Source organism: Eschrichtius robustus, chromosome 1, assembly GCF_028021215.1.
Source record: "Eschrichtius robustus isolate mEscRob2 chromosome 1, mEscRob2.pri, whole genome shotgun sequence".
Classification (NCBI taxonomy): Eukaryota; Metazoa; Chordata; class Mammalia; order Artiodactyla; family Eschrichtiidae; genus Eschrichtius; species Eschrichtius robustus.
Genome location: NC_090824.1, coordinates 34914202 through 34939706, shown reverse-complemented (window position 1 = coordinate 34939706; position 25505 = coordinate 34914202). Strand labels below are relative to the sequence as shown.

The 25505-nt window shown below is 37.2% G+C and overlaps 1 protein-coding gene and 1 pseudogene across 2 annotated transcripts in view; one reads left to right on the top strand and one right to left on the bottom strand.

Annotated features, from left to right (window-relative positions):
* The window catches only part of GPHN (gephyrin), a 632089-nt gene that overhangs the window by 468688 nt on the left and 137896 nt on the right, over positions 1-25505 (top strand). The window lies entirely within an intron of this gene.
* LOC137762668 (mitochondrial assembly of ribosomal large subunit protein 1 pseudogene) lies at positions 1671-3945 on the bottom strand (annotated as a pseudogene).

Below are 25505 nucleotides of genomic sequence, written 5' to 3'. Positions count from 1 at the left end.
ACTAGGTTCAAGGTATGATTTTGGAGGATCTAACATTATTTTAAGTTTTTCACATTTTTATTTTGCCTTGGCCAAGGAATTTCTTTAAGCAATTTTGGAATCTGAATTTCTTTTGGATATTTCCTCACACCAATCAAAAATATCCAGCCCATTAGATGTTTGGAATTTTGTTCCTTTTTTGTCCTACAGCACCTCTCAAACAATTTTGTTTATAACAGAAGTTCCCCAAAGTGACCACTATAATTCTAAATTATCCTTGGTGAAATTAAAGATAAATACATAGATTTGGGGTATAACATAAATGCATGTAAGAAGTAGGATTCTGGCCTGGATAGAGGCATAGATTTAGGTTTAGACTAATGCAAACGAGAACCTGTGAATAGTCCATCCAAGGTGTTGCTTGGACACCTCATACGTCAGACTCCCCAACCTAATGAGTGGACTGTCCAACTACGAACTGATGTATTTGTAGTTCCAGAGCATCAAAAGGTTTGAAGGGGAGCTCTCTTCCACAGCCAGACTCTAACAAAATAAGAACAAGGAAAGTTCTCAGAGGTTGATGGGTAACGCAGGGCAAAGCTTAATCAAAGGACACCACTTTGAGAAGAAACCTGAACCTCTCAATTCCCAGAGCCAGTTTGCAAAATAGACTTATTGGGGCCTACGCCCATATTTTTCCATATGAATTTTCCCCTTACAGAGGTATAACAGAAAATGCCAAGGATAGACAGAGACAGACAGTAATGTTTTTAGTAAAAAGATGGGTTCCTTATTCCTACAAGACAAAATAAATTTAGCAGTTGGGGAGCTCAAAGAAAATAAATGAGTGTTCAGTCTAATGTGAGACTTACTTATCTCACTGAGGTGATTAGAGACACTCCCATTCCCCAAAGCAGGAGGGTCAAGGAGTCTCAGAGGAGCTTGCTGTTGTCAAATCAAGGATCTTGGGCTCTGGCGGGAAGGGGTCAGTCTTGACTGGGTCTCCTTATGGCCTCTAAGACTGTTGAATGTTGACTCCCCACAAATAAGAGGTTAGTGTAGCCAGGGAGAATACCACCTTAACAGAGTATTAGTAGCATTTCAGTGTGGGCTCAACATTGAGATATTTATGATATTTTGAAGCTAGGTTTAAGTTGAGTTTTTCATTGTGACAGTTTGAAAAACTCAACTTAAACCTAGCTTCAAAATATCATAAATATTTTGACTAGATTAGAATTGATTAGAATTGGGTAAAGATCATGATGTAACAGTTTAAGGTGGGTGGATACAGCAAGACAAGGATTTTGTGTGTATGGTGTGTGGCTTTGTTTGGTTTTACTTTAATTTTGGCCTTTCTACTCTACAGAATAGATTTGCATGTAAGCAAAATTAATTAAAACCTGAGCAAAGCTCAAGTTGAACAAAAGGGCCAATGCTAACTCCAGGAAATCCTTCAGGGATCCCCCAAAATAAAGACAACATGTTAAAGTTGTGACTTGAACATATGGATTTTTTTGGTGTATTCAGTCATTTAGCTACAGTCTTCACGTGTCAGTCAGCATGAGTACCCAGGACACAGGTAAGGCTTATGTTAATAACAACCAAACCAAACTATATAGAGATAAGGAGTTGTATTTTTCAGAGAAATGAGTCATTCCAAATCTGAAATAACTAAAATAGTTCATTTCACTTCATTCATACTCAAATTCCGCTGGACTCAGAGATGAAGTGTCATCTTCAATTCCAAGAATGAAATCTTTAGGTAATGTTAGATGCTATCTAAACTAAATGTCATATGAGTACATGATCCATAATTCTCTAGTTGGTAGGTTTCTCTGGTTTCTAGAACATCAAATGAATTACCATGCTGCCAAAGTCCACATAAAACCAATCATCAGTGTCTTTCCTTTTAATTTTTTTTAATTGAGGTGAAATTCACATAATGTAAAATTATTAATCATTTAAAGTCAATTATTCGGTGGTATTTAGTAAACTTATAATGTCGTGCAACCACCACCTCTATCTAGTTCCAAAACATTTTCATCACCCCAAAGGGAAACCCCGTACCCTTTAAGCAGTTACTCTCCATTCCCCAGCCCCTGACAACCACCAATCTGCTTTCTGCCTCTAAGGATTTGCCTATTCTGAATGTTTCATATAAATGGAATCATACAATTTCAGATGAATGTAATATGTGACGATTTTTATCTAGCTTCTTTTACTTAATGTTGTCAAGGTTCATCCATGTTGTAGCATGTGTTAGTGTTTCATTCCTTGTTATGGCTGCATAATATTCCACTGTACATTTATACCACATTTTGTTTATGCATTGGTCAGTTTATGAACATTTGTGTTTCCACCTTTTGGCTATTGTGAATAGTGCTGATTTGAACATGCCTGTACCTATATTTGTTTGAGTACCTATTTTCAGTTCTTTGAGGTATATACCTAGGAGATAGAATTGCTGGGTCATATATTAATTCTATGTTTAACTTTCTGAGGAGCTACCAAACTATTTTTCACAGTGGCTGAACCATTGTACATTCTCAACAGCAGTGTACAAGGATTACAGTTTCTCCACATCCTTGCCGAAACTTGTTACTTTGTTTTTCATTTTTTGTTGTTCGTTTTTTTTTCATTATAACCATTCTAGTATGAGTGAAGTGGTATCTCATTTTGGTTTTCATTTGCATTTCCCTAATGAGAAATGATGTGGAGCATCTTTTCATGTACTTCTTGGCCATTTGTGTATCTTCTTTGGAGAACTATCTATTGAAGTCTTTTGTCCAGTTTTTACTCAGGTGGCTTGTCTTTTTGTTGTTGATTGTAGGAATTCTTTATATATTCTGGGTACTAGACCTTATCAGATATATCATTTGCAAATATTTTCTCCCACTGTCTAGGTTATCTCTTCGCTTTCTTGATAATGTTCTTTGATGCACAAAAGTTTTTAATTTTGGTAAAGTTTTATATATATATGTTTTCTTTTGTTGGGTGTGCTTTTGATATCCTATCTAAGATTTCATTGCCAAATCCAAAGTGATGAAACTTTACTCCTATGTTTTCTTCTAAGACTTGTATGGTTTTGGCTCTTATATATTTAGGTCATTGATCCATTTTGAGTTAATTTTTGTATATAGTGTGAGGTAGTGATCCAGTCATTCTTTTGCATATGGATATCCAGTTGTCCCAGTGCCATTTGTTAAAGAGACTATTCTTTCCCCCATTGAATGGTCTTGGCATCCTGGTCAAAAATCAATTTACTATAGGTTAATTGGTTTATTTCTGAACTCTCAATTCTATTCCATTAATCTATATGTCTATCATTGTGCCAATATTACATTGTTTTGATTACTGTAGATTTGTAGTAAGTTTTAAAATCGGGCAGTGAGAATCCTTCAGCCTTGTTCTTATTTTTCAATATTGTTTTGTCTCTTTGGGGCCCCTTGCCATTCCATATGAATTTGAGGATTGGCTTTTCCATTTCTGGGGAAAAGAAAAAGGGCTTTGGGACTTTGATGGGTATTACAGTGAATCCATAGATTGCTTTGGGTACTATTACCATCTTAACAATATTAAATCTTTCAATCTGTCTTCCTTTGGATCTTAATGTGAGGCTCACTTTTACATCTCAGGCATTTGTACATTTCACAGTGAACTAGGTAGGCCATGACATGTAAGTATCTGATGGAGATTCCATTCCCAATCACAAAGTAATCTGTATATTTCATCTCTGGAGGAACTTTTATCACACAAATATCTCTTTCATTTTCTTGCCTCAAAGTGAACCCAGCATGTCAATGCCAAATTTGAGATTAATATGATCTGCTGTGCCAGACTCCAGGCACCCCTCCCCACTTTTCCTCCCACCTGCTTTTCCAGGCAGGGCTTAGGGCCAGGCAGCCCAAGCCAATTGCTAGTTCTGCAGTAGGCCACCTCATGGCCAGCAGTGGAGACCAGGGCCATGTGCCCACAGCATGCCTTACTCCCTGGAAAGGGGTTGTGTACCACAGCAGTGCCCAGGGCCCCCAGCCCCACCCCACCCCCGGCATACAAGGATTTGTGGATGAGGGCTTAAAAGAGTCTTGGTGTTTAAACTGTCCTTGATACTGTCTATTTACGAGCTAATGGGTCGGGACTTACCTGATAGTGCAGTGGTTAAGAATCCGTCTGCCAATGCAGGGGACACAGGTTCGAGCCCTGGTCCAGGAAGATCCCATATGCCGCGGAGCAACTAAGCCCATGCGCCACAACTACTGAGCCTGTGCTCTAGAGCCCGTGAGCCACAACTACTGAGCCCGCGTGCCACAACTACTGAAGCCCCTGCGCCTAGAGCCCGTGCTCTGCAACAAGAGAAGCCACCGCAATGGGAAGCCCGGGCACTGCAACAAAGAGTAGCTCCCCCTCACCACAACTAGTGAAAGCCCGCATGCAGCAATAAAGACCCAACACAGCCATATATACATACATACATACATACATACATACATACATACATACATACATACATACATACATAAATAAAACAAAAGAAGAAACACAAATAAAAAAACAAAAGCTAATGGGTCTTTCAGGAAATTCCTAGGTTGAGTAATAAAGTTATTTGAAGTTTTATCTTCCTGGGCAAGAAGTTTCTGGATTAATAAAGTTATGATTATGAAAACAATGGTATAGTAAGTTCATGTTTCAATTCTCATTCTAGCATAGTAGTCAACATTATTTATCTAGGCAGAAATATCCGTAGAGTGCAAAATAATTTATCTGCACCTAATTTGATGAAAAGGCATTCTTCTTCATTTAACTGTGTGTAAAATTCTATACTAATTTCTGGAGAGTATTTGAACAAACTGTAAAAGAAGTAAAATAGAGGCTTCGGGGTTTGGGTTATACAATGACAGAACTGACTTTCTTCTTTTTTTTTTTTTTTTTAAACATCTTTATTGGAGTATAATTGCTTTACAATGGTGTGTTAGTTTCTGCTTTATAACAAAGTGAATTAGCTATACATATACATATATCCCCATATCTCCTCCCTCTTGCATCTCCCTCCCACCCTCCCTATCCCACCCCTCTAGGTGGTCACAAAGCACTCAGCTGATCTCCCTGTGCTATGCGGCTGCTTCCCACTAGCTATCTGTTTTACATTTGGTAGTATATATAAGTCCATGCCACTCTCTCACTTCATCCCAGCTTACCCTTCCCACTCCCCGTGTCCTCAAGTCCATTCTCTAGTAGGTCTGTGTCTTTATTCCTGTCCTGCCCCTAGGTTCTTCGTAACCATTTTTTTTTTTTAGATTCCATATATATGTGTTAGCATACAGTATTTGTTTTTCTCTTTCTGACTTACTTCACTCTGTATGACAGTCTCTGGGTCCATCCACCTCACTACAAATAACTCAGTTTCATTTCTTTTTATGTCTGAGTAATATTCCATTGTATATATGTGCCACATCTTTTTTTTCTTTTTTTTTTAACATTTTTATTGGAGTATAATTGCTTTACAATGGTGTGTTAGTTTCTGCTTTACAACAAAGTGAATCAGTTATACATATACATATATCCCCATATCTCTTCCCTCTTGTGTCTCCCTCCCTCCCACCCTCCCTATCCTACCCTTCTAGCTGGTCACAAAGCACCGAGCTGATCTTCCTGTGCTATGCGACTGCTTCCCACTAGCTATCTATTTTACATTTGGTAGTGTATATATGTCCATCTATACACTGCCACTCTCTCACTTTCTCCCAGCTTACCCTTCCCCCTCCCCATGTCCTTAAGTCCATTCTCTAGTAGGTGTGCATCTTTATTCCCATCTTGCCCCTAGGTTCTTCATGACCACTTTTTTTTTTTTTTTAGATTCCATATATATGTGTTAGCATACAGTATTTGTTTTTCTCTTTCTGACTACTTCACTCTGTATGACAGACACTACGTCCATCCACCTCACTACGGATAACTCAATTTCGTTTCTTTTTATGGCTGAGTAATATTCCATTGTATATATGTGCCACATCTTCTTTATCCATTCATCTGTCAGTGGACACTAAGGTTGCTTCCATGTCCTGGCTATTGTAAATAGAGCTGCAATAAACATTGTGGTACCTGACTCTTTTTTAATTATGGTTTTCTCAGGGTATATGCCCAGAAGTGGGATTGCTGGGTCATATGGTAGTTCTATTTTTAGTTTTTTAAGGAACTGCCATACTGTTCTCCATAGTGACTGTATCAATTTACATTCCCAGCAACAGTGCAAGAGAGTTCCCTTTTCTCCACACCCTCTCCAGCATTTATTGTTCATAGATTTTTTGATGATGGCCATTCTGACTGGTGTGAGGTGATACCTCATTGTAGTTTTGATGTGCATTTCTCTAATGATGAGTGATGTTCAGCATCCTTTCATGTGTTTGTTGGCAATCTGTATATCTTCTTTGGAGAAATGTCTATTTAGGTCTTCTGCCCATTTTTGGATTGGGTTGTCTGTTTTTTTGATATTGAGCTGCATGAGCTGCTTGTAAATTTTGGAGATTAATCCTTTGTCAGTTGCTTCATTTACAATTACTTTCTCCCATTCTCAGGGTTGTCTTTTTGTCTTGTTTATGGTTTCTTTTGCTGTGCAAAAGCTTTTACACTTCATTAGGTCCCATTTGTTTATTTTTGTTTTTATTTCCATTTCGCTAGGACGTGGGTCAAAAAGGATCCAGCTGTGATTTATGTCATAGAGTGTTCTGCATATGTTTTCCTCTAAGAGTTTGATAGTGTCTGGCCTTACATTTAGGTCTTTAATCCATTTTGAGTTTATTTTTGTGTATGGTGTTAGGGAGTGTTCTAATTTCATTCTTTTACATGTAGCTGTCCAGTTTTCCCAGCACCACTTACTGAAGAGGCTGTCTTTTCTCCATTGTATATTCTTGCCTCCTTTATCAAAAATACGGTGACCATATGTGCATGGGTTTATCTCTGGGCTTTCTATCCTGTTCCATTGATCTGTATTTCTGTTTTTGCGCCAGTACCATACTGTCTTGATTACTGTGGCTTTGTAGTATAGTCTGAAGTCAGGGAGCCTGATTCCTCCAGCTCTGTTTTTCTTTCTCAAGATTGCTTTGGCTATTTGGGGTCTTTTGTGTTTCCATACAAATTGTGAAATTTTTTTGTTCTAGTCTGTGAAAAATGCCATTGGTAGTTTGATAGGGATTGCATTGAATCTGTAGAGTGCTTTGGGTAGTATAGTCATTTTCACAAAGTTGCTTCTTCCAGTCCAAGAAAATGGTATCTCTCTCCATCTGTTTGTATCATCTTTAATTTCTTTCATCAGTGTCTTATAGTTTTTTAGAGACAGGTCTTTTGTCTCCTTTGGTAGGTTTATTCCTAGGTATTTTTTTCTTTTTGTTGCAATGGTAAATGTGAGTGTTTCCTTAATTTCTCTTTCAGATTTTTCATCATTAGCGTACAGGAATGCAAGAGATTTCTGTGCATTAATTTTGTATCCTGCTACTCTGCCAAGTTCATTGATTAGCTCTGGTAGTTTTCTGGTAGCATCTTTAGGATTCTTTATGTATAGTATCATGTCATCTTCAAACAGTGACAGCTTTACTTCTTCTTTTCTGAATTGGATTCCTTTTATTTATTTTTCTTCTCTGATTCCTGTGGCTAAAACTTCCAAAACTATATTGAATAATATTGGTGAGAGTGGACAACCTTGTCTTGTTCCTGGTCATAGAGGAAATGGTTTCAGTTTTTCTCCATTGAGAACGATGTTGGCTGTGGGTTTGTCATACATGGCCTTTATTATGTTGAGGTAAGTTCCCTCTATGCCTACTTTTTGGAGGGTTTTTATCATGAAACAGTGTTGAATTTTGCTGAAATCTTTTTCTGCATCTATTGAGATGATCATATGGTTTTTCTCCTTCAATTTGTTAATATGGTGTATCAGATTGATTGATTTGTGTATATTGAAGAATCCTTGCATTCCTGGGATAAATCCCACTTGATCATGGTGTATGATCCTTTTAATGTGCTGTTGGATTCTGTTTGCTAGTATTTTGTTGAGGATTTTTGCATCTATGTCCATCAGTGATACTGGCCAGTAGTTTTCTTTTTTTGTGACATCTTTGCCTGGTTTTGGTATCAGGGTGATGGTAGCCTCATAGAATGAGTTTGGGAGTGTTCCTCCCTCTGCTATGTTTTGGAAGAGTTTGAGAAGGATAGGTGTTAACTCTTCTCTAAATGTTTGATAGAATTCGCCTGTGAAGCTATCTGGTCCTGGGCTTTTGTTTGTTGGAAGATTTTTAATCACAGTCTCAATTTCAGTGCTTGTGATTGGTTTGTTTATATTTTCTATTTCTTCCTGGTTCAGTCTCAGAAGGTTGTGCTTTTGTAAGAATTTGTCCATCTCTTCTAGATTGTCCATTTTATTGGCATATAGTTGCTTGTAGTAATCTCTCGTGATCCTTTGTATTTCTGCAGTGTCAGTTGTTACTTCTCCTTTTTCATTTCTAATTCTATTGATTTGAGTCTTCTTCCTTTTTTTCTTGAGGAGTCTGGCTAGTGGTTTATCAATTTTGTTTATCTTCTCAAAGAACCAGCTTTTAATTTTATTGATCTTTGCTATCATTTCCTTCACTTCATTTTCATTTATTTCTGGTTTGATCTTTATGATTTCTTTCCTTCTGCTAACTTTGGGATTTTTTTGTTCTTTCTTCTCTAATTGCTTTAGGTGTAAGGTTAGGTTGTTTATTTGAGAGGTTTGTTGTTTCTTGAGGTAGGATTGTATTGCTGTACACCTCCCTCTTAGAACTGCTTTTGCTACATCCCATAGGTTTTGGGTCATCGTGTTTTCATTGTCATTTGTTTCTAGGTATTTTTTTATTTCCTTTTTGATTTCTTCAGTGATCTCTTGGTTATTAAGTAGTGTATTGTTTAGCCTCCATGTGTTTATATTTTTTTCCTGTAATTGATATCTAGTCTCATAGCATTGTGGTCAGAAAAGATAATTGATACGATTTCAATTTTCTTAAATTTACCAAGGCTTGATTTGTGACCCAAGATATGATCTATCCTGGAGAGTGTTCCATGAGCACTTGAGAAGAAAGTGTATTCTGTTGTTTTTGGATGGAATGTCCTCTAAGTATCAATTAAGTCCATCTTGTTTAATGTATCATTTAAAGCTTGTGTTTCCTTATTTATTTTCATTTTGGATGATCTGTCCATTGGTGAAAGTGGGGTGTTAAAGTCCCCTACTATGATTGTGTTACTGTCGATTTCCCCTTTTATGGCTGTTAGCATTTGCCTTATGTATTGAGGTGCTCCTATGTTCGGTGCATAAATATTTACAGTTGTTATATCTTCTTCTTGGGTTGATCCCTTGATCATTATGTAGTGTCCTTCTTTGTCTCTTTTAACAGTCTTTATTTTGAAGTCTATTTTCTCTGATATGAGAATTGCTACTCCAGCTTTCTTTTGATTTCCATTTGCATGAAATATCATTTTCCCCCTCACTTTCAGTCTGTATGTGTCCCTAGGTCTGAAGTGGGTCTCTTGTAGACAGCATATATACCGGTCTTGTTTTTGTATCCATTCAGCCAGTCTGTGTCTTTTGGTGGGAGCATTTAATCCATTTACATTTAGGGTAATTATCAATAATGTATGTTCCTATTACCATTTTCTTAATTGTTTTGGGTTTGTTACTGTAGGTCTTTCCCTTCTCTTCTGTTTCCTGCCTAGAGAAGTTCCTTTAGCATTTGTTGTAAAGTTGGTTTGGTGGTGCTGAATTCTCTTAGCTTTTCCTTGTCTGTAAAGGTTTTAATTTCTCTGTCGAATCTGAATGAGATCCTTCCTGGTAGAGTCATCTTGGTTGTAGGTTTTTCCCTTTCATCACTTTAAATATGTCCTGCCACTCCCTTCTGGCTTGCAGAGTTTCTGCTGAAAGATCAGCTGTTAACCTTATGGAGATTCCCTTGTATGTTATTTGTTGTTTTTCCCTTGCTGCTTTTAATATTTTTTCTTTGTATTTAATTTTCCATAGTTTGATTAATATGTGTCTTGGCGTGTTTCTCCTTGGATTTATCTTGTGTGGGACTTTCTGTGCTTCCTGGACTTGATTGACTGTTTATTTCCTTTCCCATGTTAGGGAAGTTTTCAACTGTAATCTCTTCAAATATTTTCTCAGTCCCTTTCTTTTTCTCTTCTTCTTCTGGGACCCCTATAATTCAAATGTTGGTTCGTTTATTATTGTCCCAGAGGTCTCTAAGACTGTCCTCAATTCTTTTCATTCTTTTTTCTTTATTCTGCACTGCAGTAGTTATTTCCACTATTTTATCTTCCAGGTCACTCATCCGTTCTTCTGCCTCAGTTATTCTGCTATTGATTCCTTCTAGAGATTTTTTAATTTCAATTATTTTGTTGTTCATCATTGTTTGTTTGTTCTTTAGTTCTTCTAGGTCCTTGTATTTTCTCCATTCGATTTTCAGGATTTTGGATCATCTTTACTATCATTACTCTGAATTCTTTTTCAGGTAGACTGCCTATTTCCTCTTCGTTTGTTTGGTCTGGTGGGTTTTTACCTTGCTCCTTCATCTGCTGTGTTTCTCTGGCTTCTCATTTTGCTTAACTTATTGTGTTTGGGGTCTCCTTTTTGCAGGCAGCAGGTTCATAGTTCCCATTGTTTTTGGTGTCTGCCCCCAGTAGCTAAGGTTGGTTCAGTGGGTTGTGTAGGCTTCCTGGTGGAGGGGACTAGTGCCTGTGTTCTGGTGGATGAGGCTGGATCTTGTCTTTCTGGTGGGCAGGACCGCATCCGGTGGTGTGTTTTGCAGTGTCTGTTACCTTACTATGATTTTAGGCAGCCTCTCTGCTAATGGGTGGGGTTGTGTTCCTGTCTTGCTAGTTGTTTGGCATAGGGTGTCCAGCACTGTAGCTTGCTTGTTGTTGAGTGGAGCTAGGTCTTAGCATTGAGATGGAGATCTCTGGTAGAGCTTTTGCCTTTTGATATTACATGGAGCTGGGAGGTCTCTGGTGATTCAATGTCCTGATGTCCACCGCCTCAATTTTGGGATGATTCATTGTCTATTCATGTTTTCCACAGATGCAGGGTACATCAACCTGACTGTGGAGATTTACTCTACTGCTCCTGAGGGCACTGGGAGAGATTTCCCTTTCTCTTCTTTGTTCGCACAGCTCCTGGGGTTCAGCTTTGGATCGGCACCGCCTCTGTGTGTGGGTCACCTGAGGGCATCTGTTCCTGGCCAGACAGGATGGGGTTGAAGGAGCAGCTGATTAGGGGGCTCTGGCTCGCTCAGGCCGGGGGTAGGGAGGGGTACGGAATGCAGGGCGAGCCTGCGATGGCAGAGGCCAGCGTGAAGTTGCACCAGCCTGAGGCGCACCATGTGTTCTCCAGGGAAGTTGTCCGTGGATCGCGGGACCCTGGCTGTGGCGGGCTGCACGGGCTCTCGGGAGGGGAGGTGTGGATAGTGACCTGTGTTTGCACATAGGCTTCTTGGTTGCTGCAGCAGCAGCCCTAGCATCGCATGCCCATTTTTGGTGTCCGCACTGATAGCCGCGGCTCGCTCCCATCTCTGGAGCTCGTTTAGGCGGTGCTCTGAATCCCTGTCCCCTCGTGCACCCCAAAACAATGGTCTCTTGCCTCTTATGCAGGTCCAGACTTTTTCCCGGATTCCCTCCCAGCTAACTGTGGTGCACTAGCCCCCTTCAGGCTGTGTTCACGCACAACCCCAGTCCTCTCTCTGGGCTCTGATCTCCAAAGCCAGAGCCTCAGCTCCCAGCCCCCACCCGCCCTGGCGGGTGAGCAGACAAGCCTCTCAGGCTGCTGAGTGCTGGTCAGCACCGATCCTCCGTGCGGGAATCTCTCCGCTTTGCCCTCCGCACCCCTGTTGCTGCGCTCTCCTCCGTGGCTCCGAAGCTTCCCCACCCCACCCCCGCCCACCCCCTGTCTCCGCCAGTGAAGGGGCTTCCTACTGTGTGGGAACTTTTCCTCCTTCACAGCTCCCTCCCACTGGTGCAGGTCCCTATTCTTTTGTCTCTATTTTTTCTTTTTTCTTTTGCCCTACCCAGGTACGTGGGGAGTTTCTTGCCTTTGGGAAGTCTGAGGTCTTCTGCCAGTATTCAGTAGGTGTACTGTAGGAGTTGTTCCACATGTAGATGTATTTCTGATGTATTTGTGGAGAGGAAGGTGATCTCCATGTCTTACTCCTCCACCATCTTGAAGTTCTCCCCTGACTTTCTTCTTTAAATGAATTAAGACATTTTATTACTACAGTAGCAAGAAACTGGAATAATGATTCGGTCGAGTCACTACTGAAGTAAAGGATTTCCCATGGCTCTATTTTGAAACTGACTCAGCATTGTCCTTCTTTTCAAGCAACTCTTTTCTTCCAAATTGTTTTGCCAGTTCTCAAAGACTAGCACATTCATCCCAGGTTTCAAATAGGCTTTTAATTTCAAAGTAATTTTATCTTACAGACACATTTACTTGAAGACATTACTGTTTTATTGGAGACACTCATTATATGATAAAACAGGGTTCAGTGGGATGCAGATGAGATAAATGTCATTCATTAAAATTCTTACTGTAACTATTAAATGAAAATTTGAGATATGTTAGTTTATCTGCAGCTCCTAACTTTCTGTGAGGCTTTGCTTTTTCTACTTTATGCATAAAAGTTTGCTAGTCTTATTCTAATCCACTGAATTTTATGATTTTTTAGGGTTTCTCTCAGTGACCTTAATACTTCAGGCAAAGGTTTCAGGAGTTAGATTTACTTCTGTTTTATTTTATAATTAATTATTTTCTATCTATAACCTTACTTATATCTCCTTCTGTTCACATACTTTTAATATCCATACATAAATGTGATACTACATTTATGTATGGATATTACATACATGATAGTGACACATAATGGATCATCTTTTTAATGATGCCATCATCATCTTAATGATAGTGATCTTAAATATTTGTATGAAACCTGTCCATCATCCCATTACCGTCAGGTTTGATAAACATTTCCTGTAATGATAGATCTAGTCCATTAAAACCCCTTAGTATTTAAAGTATTATAAGTCCCAAATGTTAATTCTAATTTAAGAAAGTAATGAAACACTTTCAATAAGCAAGATTTATGATTTAACAAGCCTGAACCCTCTAAATTGATGTGCTGCTCAAATTCAGGCACATACATAAGCAGAGCAAGTGGGTGCCTTTTTTATATATTTTGAGATACAGTGAAAAATCTGTGGATCTCAAACACCTGTCCTCACTGGCTCATTTTATACAGGAAAACACAGTCTACCTGAATCTTGGTTTCTCTGCTTACTAGCAAGTGCTCAGTATCTCTTGCCTTCATTTTTTCATCTGTAAAATGATAATAAGAGTATCTACCTTAAAGGTTATTGTGAGGATTGAACTGTGAAATGTTTGGTAGACAGTAGTCACTCAATAAATGTTAGCTGCTACTATTGTTATTATTACTACTAGTGCTGCTGATATTACTGTTTTTATTTTAATAATTGTTCTTTAGAGTGAAGGCATTGTCTCAAAAAAAAAAAAAAACTACTTCAGTGATAATCTGTTAACTGAATGGGGTAACAAATCAAGCCTTTAGAATCCATTAATTTTAGGTAAATTTATCAGATAATCTGGCTGCGACCTCTAAGTGTTGAGTTTTAAGAAAATGGGTGCATACAGTACTATTATTAGGGTATAAGAAAAAGGGAAAGCCTAAAGGAAGGTAGGTCAAGGTTGGGCACCTCTCCTAATCACCCCCTCCTTGAAACAATTATCTTCCTTGGCATTGTCCTCTCCTTTTATTTATTTATTTTTTTAACATGTTTATTGGAGTATAACTGCTTTACAATGGTGTGTTAGTTTCTGCTTTATAACAAAGTGAATCAGCTATACATATACATCTATCCCCATTATCTCCTCCCTCTTGCATCTCCCTCCTACCCTCCCTGTCCCACCCCTCTAGGTGGTCACAAAGCACCAAGCTGATCTCCCTGTGCTATGTGGCTCTGTCCTCTCCTTTTAAAATATCTGTTTCCTTTTTTTCCAGCTTCTCTGAAGGCTCCTACTTTTGACCCAGTCATTAAATATCAGTGTTATTCAGAGTTCTCTCTTAGACCTTGCATTCACACTCTGTATTCTGCATGTGCAAGGTCATCTACTCTCAAAGCTTCAGTAAACCTGTATTTTTCCCTTAACTTCAGACTTATTTCCAATTATCTATTGTAGATGTCTTCTTGGATATTCCACAGTTATCTCATACTCAGCATGACCAAAACTAAATTTATAATCCTAACCTGTTCTTCCTCACATCTCAAGGAATGACATCACTATCTACCTAGTTTTACAAACCAAAAATCTTTGCAGTGTTTATCTTTTGTTCCTCTTCCTGCAACCATTATTATCTTTCTAAAATGCAAATCTAAACCTGTCATACTCTTTTAATGACTTTCATTCTTTAATAGTTTCTTCTTGTTCTTAAAGTCCCAAATCCTTGAAATTGCTTATAGTCTAGCTTCTGCTTACCTCTAGTTTTACCTTTACCACTCCCACCTTGAATTCAGTGCTCCAGCCATATGACACTTTCAATTTGCAAAAAGTTCCCTCTTTTCCAAAATGTTGTTGTCCCTTCTCTTTCCCTGGAAAACTTCTACTTATTTTATATTTCCTCAAGGGGCACCTCTCAAATCTGAGCAAAGTGCCCCTCCTATTATTTTCTCTTGTGCCCTGTAGTCCCTTACCTTATCTATCTTGTTCACCAGTACTATTCCCAGGATCTAGCACAATTACTGTTTCTCAATAAATGGGTTGAACAGGTAAGTGAGTAAATAAGTTAGAGGAAGACCTTGGGCAAGCAGAGCAGGCAAGGGACAGCAGAACATCCAGAGTAAGAATTCAGAATGGGAGCAGAGAAGGAAAACAATAGACATTAGCAGAAATGCTAACCTCTTTGTTACCGATACTATTTTTCTTAACTGCTCCTTCTCCTTAAATTATTTTGTGTTTTTATTCTGGCCCTTATTCCTTCACTCATTCTCACTACTATCACCCAGATTTAGGGCCTATTACTGCCTCTTACCTGGAGTGTATCATTACTTTTTGGTTTTAGTCTTATGCCATTCAATCTATTCTTTATGGATAAATCTTCTAGTTAGTTTTCTTGCACCTTGCCATAAAAAACATGAAGTTTTCTTTTTTCTTCATATTCCTCAGAAAAGAGAAATATGAAATAGTTCTTGAAGAAGTATGCTCATTTCTTATAGTTCTTACTTTTAGAAAAAATTTCCTAGTTCTCTCCTTCTGCAAACTAATTCCTTTCTCCCTTAATTGACACTTACTGGATCAAACAACAACTGCTTAGCATCACTTATTCAATTTTTCTTTATATAACTAAAGATAATTAGCAATTCACTTCCGTAAGTATTTATTGAGGTACTATTAATAGGCACTGCCCTTCTCAACTTTCTCATCTAATCTCCTAAATAAATCAAGTGTTTCTTTCATATATCCTCATATAGTTTATTTACCAAGTTTTCAAATTTTTTTTATTTGTAAAACCTAATAATTCCATAAGGAGTATTTACCTTCAATTTAAATTTGATCTCACTTGTCTTGTTTTCCTAGCTTATCACATTTTTATTTTATATGAAAAATTGTGACTCATTTATTACTTTTAGTTAATCTTTTTAGCCTCTTTATTGTCAGTATTGTATCTGGTATAGCTAAAAACATTAAGTTAATAGATTGCAGAATAGGAAGTCCTACCCTTCTTTCCCCTACAGACACCAACTTAACAATATATGGACCAAAATATCTTATGAGAACTTCAGAAACCACTTAAGATGTTGCAGTACCCAGGTGTGGGCAAAGCCAAGAACAAGCCAAGAACAGCTGCATTAAAATGGGTAAGAAGAGTCTTTTCACTTTACCTGTGATCTCTCCTCCCCCAAGCCAACACAGCTCACCATGATCAGCAGAGAACACCTGGTGGCTTGTAGTCTCCCACTGGAGGGACAAGGAGAGAAAAGAATAGAATGTGCACCCAACATTCCAGCTTTTCACAAGGCTGCCCAAGGAACTGGCTTCTGTCTTGCTTGATGCAATGCTAATGGAATCGACATAGTTTGGGTACATGGGGGCCACTGAAAGCAAGGGAGAGCAGAAGCAGCTTGCACTGACATCACAGAGCCTGAAATGGTGCAGAGGCCAGCGTGGCTCAGTGTGATGGAGAGAAAGCACCCAACTCACAGTTTCTCCATTGGGCAGAAGGGAGAAGAGTAGAACATGTGTCCGGCTTTTTTTTTTTTTTTTTTTTTTTGTGGGTGGGGAGGTTTCTGTCTACCTGACTCAGGACATTTGAGCCAGCATACTTTCGATGCCTAAGAATAGAAGAGTAGATTGGTTTGCCAATGCAGCACCAGGGAACCTGCAATACTGCAGGCAGACACCAGAAGGAATAAGAGATTATGGACTTCTGAAAAGAAACTGGCAAACCTCTGATTAGGAAGTTACATACACAGCCAAGAGAAGTCACATCACCCAAAAAAAGGTTTCAGAGGCCTCCAGAATCTCTAGCCAGGCTGACTGGTGAAAGTCTTCACCTGTACAAAGCCAGTCCATGAAGATTGGGAGATGTGGCTCGTTTTTCAAATGCATAAAACTCAGCCAAAAAAAAAAAAAAATTCACAAGGCACGTGAAGAAACAGGGAAACGTGACCCAATCAAATGAACAAACTAAATCTCCAGAAACCAACCTCAAAGGCACAGAGATCTATAAATTTCCTGGCAAGGAATTCAAGGTAATTTTCTTGATGCTAAATGATCTGCAGGAGAACACAGATAGAAAACTGTGCAAAATCAGGAAAATAATTCATGAACAAAATGAAAGTATCAACAAAGACATAAAAATTAAAGAACCAAATAGAAATTCTGGAACTGAAGGATACAATAACTAGACTGAAACATTCATTAGAGGCATTCAGTAGCAGACTTAATCAGGCAGAAGAAAGAAATTGAAGAAAGATCATTTGAAATTATCAAGTCAGAAGAGCAAAAAGGAAAAAATGAAGACAAGTGAAGAAAGCCTAAGGAATTTATAGGACTACATCAAGCAGATTAATATATGTATCATGGGAGTCTCAGAAGGAGAGAAGAGAGAGAAAGGGACGTAGAGCTTATTTGACAAAATAATGGCTGAAAACTTCCCAAAGCTGAGGAAAGAAATGGAATTTGAAATTCAAGAAGCTCAAAATATTCCAACTAAGAATAGGAAAGTTTGAAAATTCACAAATTTGTGAAAGTTAAACTCTTGAGCAACCAATGAGTCAAAGAAGAAATCACAAGGAAATTAGAAGATATCTTGAGACTAATGAAAATGAAAACAAAACACCAAAACTTATGGGATGCAGGAAAAGCAGTAGTAACAGGAAAGTTTATAGCAGTAAAACCTACATTATAGAAGAAGAAAAGTCTCAAGTCAGTAACCTAACTGGACAAATTAAGGGACTAGAAATAAAGAACAAACCAAACCCTTGCATATATGGTCAAATGATTTTTGACAAAGGTGCCAAAACTACACAATGGGAAAAGGACAGTCTCTTCAACAAATGATGCTGGGAAAACTTGATGCAAAAGAATGAAGATTGACTCTTATCTTATACCATGTACAAAAATTAACACAAAATGTCTCAAAGACCTAAAGGTAAGACCTGAAGCTATAAAACTCCTAGAAGAAAACATAAGGGGAAAGCCTCAAGACTGGAATGGGTAATGATTTCCTGGATGTAACACAAAAGCACTGGCAACAAAAGCAAAAATAGACAAATGGCACTACATCAAACTTTAAAACTTCTACACAGCAAAGGACACGATCAGTAGAGTGAAAAGGCAACCTATAGTATGGAACAAAATATTTGCACACCATATATCAGATAAGGAGTTAATTTCCAGAATACAGAAAGAATTCTTGCAATTCAGTAACAACAACAATAAAAATTGTTAAAAAATGGGCAAAGGACTTGAAGAGACATTTCTCCAAAGAAGATATACAAGCATATGAAAAGATGCTCAACATCACTAATTATAAGGAAAATGCAAATCAAAACCACACCTATTAGGATGACCACTATCAAAACAACAGAAGTTACAAGTGTTGGTGAGGATGTGGAGAAATCAGAACCCTTGTGTACTGCTGGTGGGATTGTAAAATGGTGCAGCTACTATGGAAAACTGTAAAGAGGTTCCTCCAAAAGTTAACATTAAAACTACCATATGATCTAGCAGTCTCACTTCCAAATAAATAATCAAAAAGAATTAAAAACAAGATCTTGGGGCTTCCCTGGTGGCGCAGTGGTTATGAATCCGCCTGCTAATGCGGGGGACACAGGTTCAAGCCCTGGTCCAGGAAGAGCCCACATGCCACGGAGCAACGAAGCCCATGCACCACAGCTACTGAAGCCCGCATGCCACAGCTACTGAAGTCCGCACGCCTAGAGCCCGTGCTCTGCAGCAAGAGAAGCCAGAGCAGTGAGAAGCCCACGCACCGCAACAAAGAGTAGCCCCCCACTCACCGCAACTAGAGAAAACCCGCATGTTGCAATGAAGACCCAGTGCAGCCCAAAATAAATAAATAAATAAATTTTTTTTAAAAAGATCTCAAAGAGATATTTGCACATCCATGTTCATTGCAGCATTATTCACAGTAGACAGGATGTGGAAGCAACCTAAATGTTCATCAACAGAGGAATGAATATATACATACAATGGAATATTATTTAGCCTTTAACGACAAGGAAATCTGTCGTATGCTACCACACAAATGAACCTTGAGTCATTATGCTAAATGAAAAAAGCCAGTCACAAAAAGGCAAATACTGCATGATTAGACTTATCTGAGATATCTAAAGTAATCAACTCATATAAGCAAAGTAGAGTGGTGGTTGCCAGGGGCTGGAGGAAGGAGGAAATATGGGGCATCATTGTTCCATAAGTACAGAGTTCCAGTCACACAAGATGAAACTGTTCTAGAGATCTGTTGTACACAATGTGCATACAGCTAACAAGACTATACTGTACACTTATAAATTGTTGAGTGTAAAAAAAAAGAAGTGTATATTATTGGATTTACTAGGTGTATACTATTAATGCTTAAATATAGACCTACCTTCTCTCCCAAACTCCAGACACTCCTTGCTGTTGCATACTGGAATCACCCCTTGATGTCCTGCTGGCATCTCACATTTCCCTCATCAGTAACCAAATTCAGTACCCTTCCATCCAAATTGTTTCTATATTGCTTTCTTAGTTAATGATACTCTCACCCACCCTAATAACCAAACTTGAAATTTCACCATAATATTTACCTTCTCCTTCCCAAAGCACAATCACTCATAGAACCCTTTGTTATGGCTCTTCTAAATATCCTTTATCCAATTTCTGTTGTACTCTGGCCTTCATTGTCTTTTAGCTTTAGGATTGCAGTAGCATACTAACTGCTCTGCCTGTCTATAGTCTCTCTTCCTTACAATTTACCATCAGTCAAGAATTACATTTTTATGTATCACTTTACTGTAAAAAGTCTTTAATAGTTCTCCATTTTCCACAGTACTATAAGCATCTTCAAAATTTGTCCTAACTGAATTAACCAGTTTATATCTTATATTTCATCCTCTCCATCCAACCTCTAACCTCATTACACAATTTCTCATTCTCTAAAATGAGAATTCTCTCTCTCTCTCTTTTTGTTCATTCTGTTTCAAATGTTCCTTCCTTTTTCTTATTGTTTAAAGCTCAAAGCAATTGTTACCACCTCTGTGAAGTTTTGCAGGTTGTTCCATCAGAATTAATTATTCCCTTTTCTGTGTTATCATACATAGTATTTTGCTTTTACATTAAAACATAAGTATTTACAGGTTTGTTTTTTTTTTTTACTTTTTCCTTAAAACACAGCCTGATTTGTGTGTTCCATGAGATTATGGAAATTGGAATCCCATCTAATTTACCTTAACATCACTCCCTAATGTTTAATAAACAGCCTTATATAGAGAGAGTATTCAATTTATATTTAGTAAATGAAGTTGAACCAAAGAAAGTTCCCCTAGTGTAAGATAGGAAGAAGCACACCAGACAAAATCTGGGAATTTGGTCTTTTCATCTTGACCTACTGTCTATTAAGACATTTGACTTTGAGCTAATCTTTTAACCTCTCTGCGGTAGAATTTGTTTTCTACAAGAAATCTTTATGGGCATCACACCCATGCTTAAAAACTTTAAAATATTGGCTTACATGATAAAGTTATGTAAATGGTTTTCCATAGGCTTACATGATAAAGTTCAAACTCCAAAGCCTAGCATTCAGAGGCCTCCACAGTCTGGTTTTAGTTACTATTCTGGTCTCAGCTCCCACTAACAGGAGGCCAAGGGGAAGAAATACCTTAGTTCTGTACTCTTCTCCTGCTCACCACTCTCCTGCCAGTACTTCCCATTGGCTGAACTCAAGCAGAAGCCACAGGGACAGGGAGGCCATTGGTCCTATTCATAAACACTAGCTCCTTGAAGGCACAGAGCAGGGTAGAGAAGAGTGACAGTGATGAGGAGGAACAGATGGAGCGGCTTTATTCAAACTGTTCTCCCTACCTGAATTTAAGGCTATTTATCTCAGTCGATGGCTCTATAAAAAATAATATGAATGCAAGTGTTTAACATTTATGGAGAGGCTACCATGGTCCAGGCAGTCTGACATGCAGATAGAGGAGGAGGTATGGTTTGAGGAGGAGGAAGAAGGGAATGAGGGAAAAAAGAGGCTGAAGAAGTTACCAGATCATGACCTCCAATTGGCCATATAATTTTTGCAGACAGACATCCTAATTGCCATCCTAATGGGTTTGGACCTTATTGTAAAGACCAATAAAGGAATTTAAACATGGAAATGACAAGATCAAGTTTGAGCTTTTGAAATAATGTCTACTACTGTGTGGAGAATGAATTGAGTCAGGGTGAGATCAGAACCAGGAATCTGATGAGAGCTTGAATGAAAGCAATAGTAATAGAAAAATAAAGCAGGATTTTTGAAATATTAAGGAATCACAATTGACAGGATTAGAAACTGTATGTGGAAGTTAAGTCAAGAATGACCCCCAATTTCTAACTTGAGCAACATAAGAATTAGAATACCATATATTGATATAACCCATACCTTATCTTCATAGTCTTAAAAAATAAGCAAGTATTTGCTAGTTGGACTGCAAGAAGAAGGACAGTTGTTTCAGATGTGTGACAAAATCATGCTGTGTACTAGAAATTATTGTTTGCTATAGCTAGAAGAAGGGTATGTGTAAGAGCAAAGAGAGATGAGGTTGAAGAGAAAGAACAGATCATGAAAGGCCTAACACATTACTCTAGGCAGCCTGAACTTTATCCTTAGAACAGTAGGAAGCTTTTAATAGTTAAAAGTACAATTAAATCAGACGCTGTTGAAAAATTTCCCTAGAACCCTAGAATTTGGACCATGAGTTTGGAAGATATTGACTAGGTTTGACCAAGAAAATAATAATTTCAAATTAAAAAGCATTTATTAAATATTTTTGAGTATTGTAGAATCAGTCAAGAATCTGAATAATAAAAGTAGGGGAAAAAAATCACTCTCATCCTACTACTTAAACATAACTACTAACACATATAATTATTTTCTTCCAGTATATACCTTGGATTGTACTTTATTTCTACAGTTACAATCATACTATGATTCATACTTTTTTTTAATCTACAGCATTTATATCAGCAGAATTAGTAGTGAATTAACCCTACTTTTTAGGCCTATGGAAAGACCTAGATCATGTCAAGTGCCCAATAAATATAAACTACAGTTTTTATCTACATATTGTGCAAAATACCTTAAAAACTAGATTTGTTTTCACCAATGGCACTAACTCAGTCTTCACATTTGCTTCATTCTCTGTGATCACCTGTTCTAAGATTTCCTTTCTCAGCCATACAAATTAACATCTACTACTTGCCTAAAGACCGTGATATATATGTATATCTGAAACTGTATCTTGACAGCCTGTTTGGGGAATAAGAGAATTCTCAGTCAGCTTTTTTGACTACTGAAGGTTAAAAGGGGGGTCCTAGCAGCCTAACAAAGGCAGCTAGAGTTCAGAGACCCAAAGTGCACCAAACCAGAACGCAGATAGCAGGACAGGAATGAACCAAGGAAATATAAACCAAGCTCTGAGGTTTATATTCCTGAACCAGGATAACAGCGAAGCAAAAGGTAATTACCAATAGTGTAAGCAAAGAGAAAGATCTGAAGAAAGATGGGGGCAGAAAAGGGGAAGATTGTGTCTGAAAGCTGGTCTTTTGCCATAATGGCTACAACCAGTACCCACAATTCTTAATGTATATAAAGCACTAGCGCTGCTAGTAAGGGCAAGAACCCAGGGAGCCCAATTTGAGACCTTCCTCAAGAGCCCTCATCCTTAAGAGTACCTCGTTGTGAAATCCAGCCCTATAAAGACAGTCATGAAAAACTACTGTTGATCATCTGAAGCCACCTCAACTCAAAAGACTTTGCTTCCTTTGTTAGGAATATTGGCACTTGATTCCTACACTTAAAGTTTGTTTAAATAATTTTATCCTTTTTTAGTGTTACTTTAGCTGTTCTCTTTAATCATTATATCTTCTAATACCATTTTTTTCACTTCATCTCTTTTTACACTGTTCTGTCAGTTCTTTTACCTATTTACTTTTAGTTTTGTATATTTAACTTACCTGATGTGACAAATTTAAATTAAAAGCCAAAGGAAGACAGCTGCCAAGACAGTTCATACCTGACCATGGGAAATGAATTACTTTTTCCTCCTTTTGGACTTATAATTTTTTTGTAGATAAACTTCTTGATCTCAAAAAGAACCTGTAAGGATTTATTTACAGTGTTGCTTACAATGTTATCATTTAATCTTCAAGCTAAGTAGTACATGCATTGAACAAAGCTAATTTTCCATTTCCCTGATTATTTGACCTTAGCTAAAAGTGATAATTATCATATTTCTTATTCTCCTTTTTCTTTTCCCTACCACAGTGACTCATTACTTTTTAACAAAAAGGTAGAGAAAAGAGAGGAATACCTAGTTTTCACTTCATTGTTAACAAATGTTTGCAGTTGTCTTTAAAAGGGGGGCAGTTCTAATAAAAAGAACATTGAAATTAATGACCAGTATAGAGTTTGAAATTGTATTTCAAACTCTAGAATACCATATATATTCTATATATATATAGAATATATATATATATAGAATAGAATATGTATATATCTCTACAGCCCATCTTCTTTGGCAATCTATGTATTCTAGACTGATTAAAATCAAGCATTTAGAAACTCATTCATCAAAAATTTTCTATGTGACCGCTGTGTGCACAATATTGTTGGGCCTTGACTTAAAACATGTTTTCCTTTCTCAAAGAGCTGTTAATCTAGTTAAGAAAACAGACATGTATATAAAAAAGTATAATTACTGTAAGATATGTAGTAAATACAATATGCAATGAGAATCCTGTGATATAGTATTTTCTAGTGCCTCTGCAGAAAAAAATAGAATGGTCATGCATTGCTTCATAAAGAAGGGACTATTGAAAAAAGCTTCTTTAATTTTTTTTATTTTGAAATGATTTCAAACTTCAGAAAAGCTACAAGAATAGAACAGACAGTTCCTGTATATCTTTCACCCAAATTCCCCCAAGTGTTAGCATTTTGCCACATTTGCTTTATCATTTCTCTCTACATATTAATATACATATTTTCCTAAACTGCTTAGGAGTAAATTGCAGACATGATGCCTTTTACCCCTTAATACTTCAAATGTATATTTCCTTTTAAAAAAAAAAAAAAAAGAAAAGAAAGAAAAAAGAAAAAAATATATTCTTACCTAACCACAGTACAATTATCAAAATCAGGAAATGAACCTTGCCATAATGCTATTATGTAATCTTATTCGAATTACATTTTGCCAATTTTTCTAATAATGTTCTTTATAGCCAAAGGGAAAAAACATTCTCTTCTTCTGATCTGGGGTCCAATCCAGAATCATGCATAACTTTTAGATATCATGTGTCTTTAGGCTCTTTTATCTGGAACAATTCTTCAATTTTTCTTTGTCTTTCATGACCTTGATATTTTCGAAGAGTATAAGAGAGTTATTTTGTAGGCTATCCCTCAAATTTAGACTTTTCTGATGTTTCCTGATGATTTGATTCAGGTTATGCATTTTTGACAGTAATACCTCATATGTGATTTTGTGTCCTTCTTAGTACGTTATATTAGGAATTTCATGATGTCATTTTGTCCCATTACTAGTGGTATTAACTTTGATCATTTGGTTAAAGTGGTGTCTGTCAGATTTCTCCACTGTAAAATTACTATTGTGGTTAATAAGAATCTTGTGGGGATATATGTTGAGACTATACAAATATTTTTTTTTCTTGAGGTTTTTCAGCTTCTAGTTTTAGTATCCATCGATGATTTTTGCATGAACCAATTATTACTATGATAGTTGCCAAGTGGTGACTTTCTAATTCCTTCTTTTCATTTATCAGTTACTGACATTCTGCTATAATGAAGAATTTTATTTAATCATTACTTTATTAGTATATGCTCATGGATTTTAATTTTTATTTTATTAAATTGATTGTATTATCTGTTAGTATCCTAATAACACAATCCCCTCAGCCATGGTTTTTAGGTTTTGTCAGATATATTATTCATTATCTTGAAAAAACAAGTAGTAAAACATTGAATAATCAAGTAGAAAAAGACTATTAAATTGAAAACAATATAAGAAATTATTTTCAGATATACAAAGTGTCCTGTAGACCCGAGCCTACAAATGCTACTATTGCCAATGTTTCCCTAGAGCTTTGGACATGATTTCTCTTAATTTGAGGTTTATATGAAAGACTAAATTCTTTGTATATCTGAACCACACATTCTTTGAATTACCAAAGGCCCTAGCTATTTAACCTGAATAAATTACTATCACCTTTGCTTTTTAAGCTTCCTAGGAAAGTTATTCATTGTCTTCGATGGTTTGTGTTCAGAAAGATCCAGGAAGTAGAAATATAAGAAATTTAAGCTGCAAATACAACAGGAAATAGAGGCAGTAATATTAATAGGGCAGACCAGGTCTCTCCCGTGAGATTTTCTGTATCTGAGGAATGAATAATGATTTACACTTTAAGTAGTTTGGAGAACTCTTTTACCAATTGTTTTGAAGAATAAAGTTTTCTCTTGAGGTTTTGAATTCAATCAAGAAGAACCTGCATGAACATCTTGTTTCTATTATACTCTGTCACCTGAAAGCATCTTTTCTTCTTTTACATTTTTTTTCTTTGATTCTCTCAATCTTCATTTACTTCTAATTTAAAAAATGGATTTTCAAGCCAAGATGAAACATTGTATATTAAGAATTGGCAGGTTAAAAAGGATGCATTTGAAGTGGGAAAAAGTCATTCCATTGGTATGAAC